The sequence below is a fragment of the Ictidomys tridecemlineatus genome, chromosome 12, assembly GCF_052094955.1.
Source record: "Ictidomys tridecemlineatus isolate mIctTri1 chromosome 12, mIctTri1.hap1, whole genome shotgun sequence".
NCBI classification, from domain to species: Eukaryota; Metazoa; Chordata; class Mammalia; order Rodentia; family Sciuridae; genus Ictidomys; species Ictidomys tridecemlineatus.
The window spans coordinates 107,605,241-107,614,997 of NC_135488.1; positions in this window are offsets into that span (position 1 = coordinate 107,605,241).

Genomic DNA, 9,757 nt, shown 5'->3' on the forward strand with positions numbered 1-9,757 from the left:
TTTACATATGAAAATCTTATCACAAAACATGACTATTTAAAACTGTCTAAACAACTGTGCTTATACAGCTGCTCAAACAACTGGATGACTCCCCTCATCAGAAAAACCTCTGTGCCTATGTGCTTTCCCCAGGAGTATATCCTACATGGGAGTCTTCGTGATGAGCTGTAACAGTGAAAGCTCCAGTTTTCCAAGTCAAAATCACCAGGTCCCCTATCAATACAATGAACCAAAGGAGCTTGAACTGAATGCTGTTTAGAAAGCACCCATCTACAAAGATAAATGACATCTCTATATACATCCATGAAGAAGCAATCTATTGAGACAAAATTTACCACTTAACGTGTTAAGCCTAAAATATATCTACATGCATGGGCACAGTTATATACTTCTATATATGTATATAGTTTTATATATTTCATACCTGTCTCATTACTCAGTCTATATGTCAATAGTCTTCTAATGCCTCATAAACAGTACATGAACTTTACTATAAAATGATACTATTTATATTTGGTTTTATAAATATTTACAAAATAATTTTGGTGCCTTATCTACTACTTTGCTTCTATTATTATAAAAGGAAAAAAAGAAAGTGAGACATCTCTCAAAATCCAGGTTTCAAAGCAAACATACATTTCCACGAACTTAACAGAAGTGGGCCCCCAAGTGCTCTGAGGAGAGCACAGAAGGCAAGTTCACTTAAGGAAGGGACTAATCTATTGAGGTCTGAGTCTCTAATACTTTGTCCAGCTCTTGTCTGTCAGTTGGTGCCCAATTAACATGCACATATTAAGTAGACACTTGCACTAATGCACTCCAAAGGAGGCAGTGTGGTGTAATGGGAAGAACTGAAATTAGGTGACTAGGTTTGAGTCATGGCTTCTGTACCTTTTGGTTGCATCATTTGGTCAGGTCATAATTATAATCTGGTTCCAAATATGGTCAGAGACTGAGACTCTCTGAATTTAACCTCATGTCATGGTATATAACAGTGATCCTCTCAGGGTGTGGTTTTCAGACCCAAATAAAAAAACACATGAAAGTTTCCTTGTATCAATAGTAACCAGCATGTATTGAGTTCCAACTCTGTGCAAAGCCATTTCCATGATTTAACTTCTAATTCCTGCAGCATTTTCATAGCAGGTGCCAGCATCTTAATATTAAAGAAAAAAATATATATCTAAGTCCTTGGGGTCCATTTTAATTTTTTATGTTAAATTGGTGGAGGTGGGTCTTCCTCTGACCACATCTTACCCATTCACTCAGAGGCTAACATTTGACAGAAAGTAGTAAAGTGGCTTTCAAAGTAACATCAGAAATTGTGTGAAAGTGCTCTGGTAAATAAATAAAACACACCATGCAAGACCCTATCAGGAGCATGATTTCACACTGGTTCAGAGGAATTAGAATAGTCTTAGAGAGCACTGTCCTCATAGCCTGGTATGATCTGTAGCTTTCATTTACAATGCATTACAAAGCGTCCTAGGACAATAAAGTGGTGGCGGTGAGAAGCCCAGATGATAAGAAATCATTCTTCCCTACAGTCCTGGGAATAAAAGAGAAAAGAAAACTCAAGAACTTGAATATCATGCCAGGAATTCCATTTTGGAAGGAGGATACTGTCTTCAAAGCAGCCAGTGCCTCCCACTTCCCTCTGCTCTGACACATACACCATCACCGGCTTCGTTAAAACAATTTCTCATACTACAGAACAACCTAAGGATCTGATCCCAACTAATTCTGGGGAAATGCCACATCTCTCAGAGCAAGTGAGAAAAGGACATTTCACTTTATGACAGCATGAGCAAAATGTCATATAAAAGAGTCTGGAGGGAAAAGCAAGAGAATCAAACATTATAAATGAACATTCCTTCCCCAATGTCTTAAAAAGAGAAGGAAGGAATTTGGGGCCAGATAAGGAACCCAAGCCAGAGATACTATAGCATTTTACAGCTTGAGGTCACCAAAAGGGGGACAGGGGGAGGCCATGATGGAGGAGTTGAGCAAGTGGTAGGCCAAGAAGTGAGGGAGGAAACACGTGGGATTAGTCCTTGGAGGCTGTGGGGTGAGAACAAGGAGAGAGAAAAGAGGAGGAGGCATTAAGTGAAGGTGTTGGGGGCTGCTGAGAATATCAGATTTCTTTCGGAAAACAATGGGTCCAATGCACATTGACAGACTTTAAATCAAGAAGGAACTAAAAATAGTAGGATAACCCAGAGGGAGATTGCTACCAAGATTCTTCTCTCTTTGGACAAGTTAGGTGAGTTATGTCAGATTGCTTCACCCATGGAATGAAATACATTTTCAATATTGGGAGATATAAAACAAAAGTTAGGAATTCTAAAACTGGGAGTTGACTGAACAGCAGAAAAATACAACTTACAAGACTCAAGAATGGCTGGGGAGAATGATATCTGATATTGTGAAATTACAACTGAAAAGTTGTGCCATTTATTTAGGACTTGGTGAAAATTCCCAGAAGGGAACATGTGGTGGAGTTGCTGCGATGAGCCAGGGCTGTATCCACCAATCTCTGTGAATGCAAGAGGAATTCAGAAAATTCCAGGAGAAAGCATTATGAGACTGCAAACAGGGACCAGGGGATTCCATCAGATTCACATCTTTCACTAAACATTGAAGGTGCTGGAAAACTTTTGAGTCTGTTTTTCTCATCTAGTTCAGAAAGCTGAATTGTAGCATGACAATTCTCCTGCTATTAGCTTGGGAAGAATAAGTATTTCTTTCCTCATTCCAGATCTCAGGCTTGAGAAAGTCTGTCTAGTAGTTTCAGCAGCAAATTCTAGGATATCTTCGTTGTTTACATTCAAAAATTGAAGCTCTTTAAAATGCATGCTCTCCTAAGGCATCCAGAGGTCTGTATCTCCCACTTCATGTGTTCCAATCACAAATCACTAAAGCACAAGGGCGCCCTGAACACAGGGTAGATGCTGTTAGCATATATTCTAGTATTTTCAAAAAGGCTCATCCTGGAGTTATGGAGATGGCTGGTTTCCCAAGGACCACAGTAATAGCTGCAGTGAAGCCAACATTACTGAGCACAGCACATCATTCTAACCCACAGTATATGTTCACATCCATCCTATGAGGGAGGAAGGTGAATTTATTCTCCATATGTGACAAAGGATGAAACTATGGCACCAAGATAACAAATAACTTGCCCAGGATCAGCTTTCAAAATTTCTACTCCAGAGGATTGGTGTGGAACTAAGACCTTAATGACTACGTAATGATTATTTGATCTCCAACTCAGTGCCAAGGAGGATGGCCAGGACATGAATAGAATGTCCTTTGTGCTGCCCAAGGAGAAGCTTTCCTGATTCCATTGGTATTTTCTTCTGAGCTCCCATAGTGGAGCAGATTCATCCACATTAACTCTCAGGCCATTGTGGCAAGTCTCTGTTTAAATATAAGTATCTCTGTCAGTGAACTACTTAAGAGCAGTTATCATATTTTGTTTGTTTGTTTGTTTTAGCATTCTCAAATTCTAGCACAGGGCTTGGCACTTAATAGATATTTTATAATATTAGTGAAAGAAATTTTTAAAATTAAACAAGTTATTCTTTCATTAAGCATATACTATATCCCTATGATGTATTCTGCTCCTATAGTAAATGCTGAGACTAGCACATTGAATTAGTCATAGTTCCTGCCTTCAGGACACTTGTAATCTAACTGGAAAATCTGATAAGTAAATGAAAAGTTCAACAAATAATAAAAAAATTCTTTGATGAAATAAAGTTTTCAGTATTAGAGGAGGATAAAGAAATGGCATAAATCTCACATCAGGCTATCAATTAAGGACTCCTAAATGATGGTTTCAAGGAATAAGCAAAGCATCAGGGACAGCTGGGTATAGAACAAAGGAAATGAAGGTTATTTGGGCACTTTCAACAGAGTGGATGTTGATGAAGCAAGGTTATGTGGAGGTCCACTGCTTCTCTGCTTTGTATGGAGTCCCTTCCTAGAACTGCCCCAGCTGATGAGCTTTGAAGACCCCAGCTGGTCATCAACCCCAGGTGCCTTAGGATCAGGCATACCAAGACATCACCACTGTGAAAAGTACCTCAGTGCTCCCCACATTTGGGATTCTCGCCACCTGCAGTCTGTTGCAATCATCTGGATGAACTGAATAGCCAACAACTATACTAGCAAAAAAGTTTCAGAAATTTCAGTCTTAACCAAATTGCCACAAGATATTTCTCAGAAGATATGCTCAAATTCAACCCATACATTCTCTTCCCTTCCCTCAGCCCATCATTTCTTTTGTTCTTTTTTTTTTTTTTTGGAGGTTACAAATTCAGTCAGATAGGAGAGCTCACCAAGAGCATTTTTTAAATTTTTTTATTGGTTGCTCAAAACATTACAATGATCTTGACATATCATATTTCATACATTTGATTCAAGTGGGTTATGAATTCTTATTTTTTACCACGTGTACAGATTGCAGGATCAAATTGGTTACACATCTACGTTTATACATACTGCCATACTAGTGTCTGTTGTATTCTGCTGCCTTTCCTATACCCCATCCCCTCCCCTCCCCTCCCATCTTCTCTCTCTATCCCATCTACTGTAATTCATTTCTCTCTTTTTTTCCCTTTCCCCTCACATCCTCTTATATGTAATTTTGTATAACAATGAGGGTCTCCTTCCATTTCCATGCAATTCCCCTTGTCTCTCCCATTCCCTCCTACCTCTTGTCCCTGCTTAATGGTAATCTTCTCATGCTCTTCCTCTCTGCTCTGTTTTGAGTCGCCCTCCTTATATCAAAGAAGACATTTGGCATTTGTTTTTTAGGGATTGGCTAACTTCACTTAGCATAATCTGCTCTAATGCCATCCATTTCCCTGCAAATGCCATGATTTTGTTATTTTTTAGTGCTGAGTAATATTTCATTGTGTACAAATGCCACATTTTTTATCCATTCATCTATTGATGGGCATCTAGGTTGGTTCCACAATCTAGCTATTGTGAATTGTGCTGCTATGAACATTAATGTAGCTGTATCCTTATAGTATGCTCCTTTTAGGTCTTTGGGGAATAGTCCGAGAAGGGGAATAGCTGGGTCAAATGGTGGTTCCATTCCCAGCTTTCCAAGGAATCTCCATACTGCTTTCCAAATTGGCCGCACCAATTTGCAGTCCCACCAGCAATGTACAAGTGTACCCTTTTCCCCACATCCTCGCCAGCACTTGTTGTTGCTTGACTTCATAATGGCTGCCAATCTTACTGGAGTGAGATGGTATCTTAGGGTGGTTTTGATTTGCATTTCTCTGACTGCTAGAGATGGTGAGCATTTTTCCATGTACTTGTTGATTGATTGTATGTCCTCCTCTGAGAAGTGTCTGTTCAGGTCCTTGGCCCATTTGTTGATTGGGTGATTTGTTTTCTTATTGTTTAATTTTTTGAGTTATTTGTATACTCTGGTTATTAGGGCTCTATCTGAAGTGTGAGGAGTAAAGATTTGTTCCCAGAATGTAGGCTCCCTGTTTACCTTCTTATTGTTTCTCTTGCTGAGAAAGAACTTTTTAGTTTGAGTAAGTCCCATTTGTTGATTCTTGATTTTAACTCTTGTTTCTATAGGTGTCCTCTTAAGGAATTTGGAGCCCCACCCCACGAGATGGAGGTTAGAGCCAACTTTTTCTTCTATCAGACACAGTTTCTGGTTTGATCCCTAGCTCCTTGATCCATTTTGAGTTAACTTTTGTACAGGGGAGAGAAAGGGATTCAGTTTCATTTTGTTGCATATGGATTTCCAGTTCTCCCAGCACCATTTGTTGAAGATGCTATCCTTCCTCCATTGCATGCTTTTAGCACCTTTGTCTAATGTATTGTAGTTGTTGACTTGTCCTTTCAACCACTCTAAAAGTAATAAGGAAACAATAGTCCTCTGGTTTTCTCAGCTGCCTCACCTTCAATGATGGGTTAAACTGATTCTGGTCAAAAAACTGCCTGTTAACCCTGGGCATATGGTATGCTATTTGGCCACCAGGTACTTGGTGGGCTTTAGAAACCAGCAAGAAGGAAGATTCCACTTACAAATCTGTCCAGGAGGCCAATCTTGACTTCTTGAGGATGCCATTTGGTAAGAGAGAACTAGAGCAAGAAACCATTGGATCCCAGTCTGTGACTTTCACCAAATCAAGTCTTGACTAATTTCTTTATTTGTGTCTACACCAGAAAACTTTACGTAACTAATATGCAGGGTTACTGTACAAGTTTAAAAGACACTTATATAATAGGAAAAATCCAGGCCTTCAGAAAATGCATAAACATTTTCACAAAAGAGAGTTCGAAGTTCTAAAATGCACTGAAGTAAAAGAACATCAAATATGGAAACACCAAGGAGAGAACAACCATAACAAGTGAACAGCTTCCTTGAATAACAAACAGTTACACTGACTGCATTGCTTTTTAGCTCCTTCAACTACCATAGTGCTATTATCACAAAGGACACTATTATTAGTGTCCCCATTTTACACATGAAGAAATTGAGGCTCCTAGCATAGGGATCTCTTCACCCAAGCACGTAAGGAAAGGCTAGAACATAGGTGGCTAAACCTATGCAATCTATGGATGGACATTAGAAAAATCTAGCAAAGCTTCACTACATCCAATCACCTAAATCTCCTGTGATCAGAAAAAGGGCCAGATCAAATCTAGCATATTCTATATTAATCTTTAGCTTTTGTTATTCCATCACAAGTCTCCAAATAACCTATACTGACTGTGGCTTGAGAAGTTCCAGACTTCAGAGAGAATAAATTTCTGTCTCCCTCTTATCATCCACTTCCTTGGTCCAGGAGCTCCTTACCTCTGGCCTGAAATACTGCAACAGTATTTTCTGTGCAAGTCTTTTGTGAAGATAGTTTCATTTTTCTTGGTTAAATACCAGGGGGAAAAAAGGAGTACTCATTCATATAGTAAATGGGTTCTTCGGGTTATACGAAATTGCCTGTTAAACCAAGTAGTAGAATCCTGTTACACTTCTACCAGCAATACATGGTAATTTCAGGTACACATACTATTATCAAAATTTAACATTTTCTGTTGTTTGCAGCTTCAATACTCCAGTAGATGGAAATACCTTATAGTTCTAATTTTTCATTAGCACATTTTACCATGTTTATTGAACATGTGTAAGTCTTTTTTTATTTTTGTTTTTTAAATATCTCTATTTGTTTGTTTATTTATTTGTTTGTTTGATTGTTTATTTATTTATTTATTATGTGGTGCTAAGGATCAAACCCAGTGCCAGATCAAACTCAGATCACACATGCAAGGCAAGTATTCTACCACTGACCTACAGCCCCTGCCCTGTAAGTCTTCTTTAAAATATCTATTCTCTCTTACTATTCGTTTGTCTTTTAATTATCTGTAGGAGTTCTTTGCTTATCTTAGATACAAATTCTGAGACAGATAAATTTATTATATTTTTCTCACAGTTTAGTAGCTTATTTATTTATTTATTGTTCTTCACATTAACGGAAAAATTGATTTTAAAGAATTACAATTTCTAGTTATATTTGCTTTGTTTCATGCATTTTGCATTCTAAAAAAATTGTTACTACCCTAAGACAGCAAAGATATCCTCCTATATCATAATCACAAAGTTGAATAGGCTGTACATTTTCTCATAGAATTTTAATTCATTTTAAACTAATTTTTGTTATCCTGTGGTGTGAGGCTAGGGTTGAACTTAAGTTTTTCTATGTGGTATGGATAATCAATTTTTTAGGACCATATGTAAAAAATACATTATTTTCCTCCTTTGGATTAACCTGGTTCCTTTGTCAAAAATCAAGAGATTACATATGTGTGAGTGTATTTCTGACTTACTGATATATTTTTGAACTTATGCTGATAGCAATATTCTTTTGTTTATGGTAGCTTCATAGTGCAACCAGATAGAGTAAGTCCTCCAACTTTTTTTTTTACTTTCTCTCTATCCCTCTCCCTTCCTTGCTCTTTCTTTCTTTCTTTCTTTCTTGTTGGTTTGGGACTTTTCTAGATATTCCATTATCTCATGGCAATTTATTCTAATGCATTAACTTTATAGCCCAAATTATATCCTGTATGATTTCAGTTCCTTTAAATTTATTTTGATTTGTTTCATAACCCTGTATATACTAAATATTCCATGTGAACTTCAAAACAGCATGCATTCTTTAACTGTTGGCTATCATTCCCTATGTTAATTATGGTCACATATACTTATTTTTATTTCGTTTTGTTCTATCAATATCTGAAAAGGGTCTTAAAACTCTCCAACTCTAAATTCTAATTAATAATAACAATTGTTTTATCACACTTCATTTTATTTTTTATTACTTTTATTACTGAACTCAGGACTCTTTGTATGCAAGACAAGTGTTCTACCATTGAACTACATATTCAACTGTGTTACAGATTTTAAAGCTCTGTTATCAAGTCATGCTTATTTAATAACCCTATCACCTTCTTAAGGAATTGGTCCTTTATTCATAAAGAGAAAATAAAATTTCTCTCCTTATTTCTGGTAGAGAGACTATTCTTGATGCCCATTTTTGTGACTAGTATGTTTTCACCAGCTTTATGTTTATCATTTTCATGTTAGATCTCCTCCCCCTCTTCTTTCAACTTCTGTCTTTATATTCAAAATGAACAAGTTTGATACATCTCTCTGTGTGTATAAGCACAAGTACACAAATATCATTCTCCGAAATACCTTTTTGAAAATACATTTTCCTTTATATTCCTTCCCACAGGTTCTGGTGTCTCTAGAGTATCATTCACTTCAGTCTGAAAAACAACTTTAAGTATTTCTCATAGCTCAGGTCTGCAGGAAAACAATAAGTAATGGTCTATTTGAAATGGTCTTTATGTTGAGTCAGTTTCGAAGGATATTTTTGCTTACAAATTATATTCCAAAATAAATATTATATGATTCTAAAGTGACCTTCTTTTACTGTCAGCCCTTTAAATCTGTTTTATTGTGCTCTGATGAGAAGCCAAGTGTCATTTTTATTTTTGTTTTCATTTACATAGTGTAGCCCTCCCCACGATAGTTGTTTTAAAGATTTTGTGTTGAACTTTGTTTTCCAGCTGTTTGACTATGATCTTCCTTGATACTGTTTTCATATTCATGCCATACAGTGTTCCAGTATCCACTTGGGCCTGTGGATTGATATCCATTATCAATTATAGATAACTGTGGCTGTTACATCTTCACTATTTATTTTTCCATTTTATTTTTTCTTTCTTCCTTGACTTTTCAAACCAAATTTGAGGATTTTATATTATCCCACACATTCTAAATGTCATAATTCATTTCTTCAATCATTTTTCTTTTTGTGACTTTTTTGTTTGGATAATTTCTGTTGCCTTGTCTTTAAGTTTACTATCCTTCTCATTCTAATGGGTCTAGACTATTCTTAATGTTAGTGAATAAATTATTCAATTCTGACATAATATTTTTAATCCTTACATTTCCATTTGATTTTATTTAACTTCTATTTCCCACCTTAAATTTGACATATGCTTGTAGATTTGCTTTTTCCTGTATATCTGTAAATAAATATCTTTAGAACCACAGCTGTTCTAAATAATAATGATATCATAAAGAGTATTTATGATAACACAAGTCATCTTTGTGTTTGCTCTACTTTTCTTTATTTCTCTTAACCCATTACCATGCTTCTTTGCATTTTTTAACAATTTTATTGTATGACAAATATCGTGTATAAAAGACCAA